This window comes from Diaphorina citri, unplaced genomic scaffold, assembly GCF_000475195.1.
Source record: "Diaphorina citri unplaced genomic scaffold, Diaci psyllid genome assembly version 1.1 scaffold1940, whole genome shotgun sequence".
Lineage (NCBI taxonomy): Eukaryota > Metazoa > Arthropoda > Insecta > Hemiptera > Psyllidae > Diaphorina > Diaphorina citri.
The window spans coordinates 4,765-6,352 of NW_007379366.1; positions in this window are offsets into that span (position 1 = coordinate 4,765).

Genomic DNA, 1,588 nt, shown 5'->3' on the forward strand with positions numbered 1-1,588 from the left:
AAGGTCTGTAGCATAGTAGCATAGAGTTCAAAGTGGTTCCTCAGGTCAGAACTTTGGGAGTTTGGAGTCTGTATGCATATGGAGAGAGGGGAAGAGATGGTGACAAACTTAAGGAGATACGGGAGAAAAAACGGACATTCATGTTACATTAAACCCGGACTACTGAGGGCACACAAGTCCGAAAAAAGGAGAATAAAAAATTGGTTCTAGGTTTCCAAGTATCTCCCGCTTGACATTATTGTTCCAGAAATATCAAGCTTAGCTTCTTCCTCCTGTCCTAATCCCTTTGGTCGGCAAGGGCTTTTGCTTGTAACTTATGGCAAAGTCCTCTTGCACGGCGAGGCCCACCTTAGTTACTGGGGCTGAACCGCAAATGTTCCTTATACGGTGATGGGAAGTTGGAAGGTTCGATTGATCACGCAGCCGATTAGGAAGGTCCTAGAAACTTCAAAAGAAATGTCTCAACTGTCTTAATGAATGTTTGTACGACATGTAATAGGTGTTTTAAGAACTTTGTCTCGAGGTGCGTCAGGTCCAACTCTCAAGTCTACGAAAAAATAGGTGAGTGGTGTCTCCCGAGATTGTTAAATAAATCTACTGAAAAAATTTTTAAATAAACAAAAACTGGTCGGAAGTTGACTGTAAAAGAAAAGCGGACGCGAGATCCAAGATCTAACGCCTGTGCCTAACAAAGCTTTAGCGGGGCGCGGCAGACTGCTGTAGTCCTCGCGCGGCGGATGGTAGAGATGAGCCTCCACGACGACAATACGTGCGCCAGTTTGGTTGTGCGACCGCGGGGAGACACTCTGCGGCACCACTTCTGGACAGGAGGCACCATTGTGTCGGATCGGCCTTGAGGTACAGATTCAGATACTAGTGGTTGCGCAGGAAGGCTTGGTTCTTCAATGGACCACTCAACCCTGGCACACTAACAAAAGATCTTTTTCATCGCTGGTCACCGCCGTAACTGATTCACTTATTTTACTCTCAACGCTGGATGAAATTAATCGCTGGTCACCGCCGTAACTGATTCACTTATTTTATTCCCATCGCTGGATGAAGTTAATCGCTGGTCACCGCCGTAACTAAATCACTTATTTTATGTATGTATACATGTATAGGATTCATCAAGACAAATAGGATTCCAGCTGATAAATGTTTTGGAGCGGTGGTATTAGCTAGAGATTTTCAGACCAACAAAAGATACTCTACAAAAGATACTCTGATCCCAGGACTAAAGAGAAAGGTTATAGAGACAATTAGTATAGAAAGGTAGAATATACGAACCAGAAGGAGAAAAGGAACATAAAGGTAAAGCTTCATAACTTATATTATTCTGGTTCATTTTCTATAATTTTTATATTTAAAAACGTATAAACATTTTACATGGATACCTTATATATTCTGAAACAAATCTGACGCCCTCATTTCCCTGAAAAGTCAGAGTAAGACCGTCCTATTTGTCCCATATTATAAGATAAGACTGATTTCCGTTTTTGAGGCAGTCACTTTTGGAAAAGGTAATTTTATAAACGAACGAAAGATTCGACTCTCAGATTTTCAACATTTTTATTTAACCGAGACACGA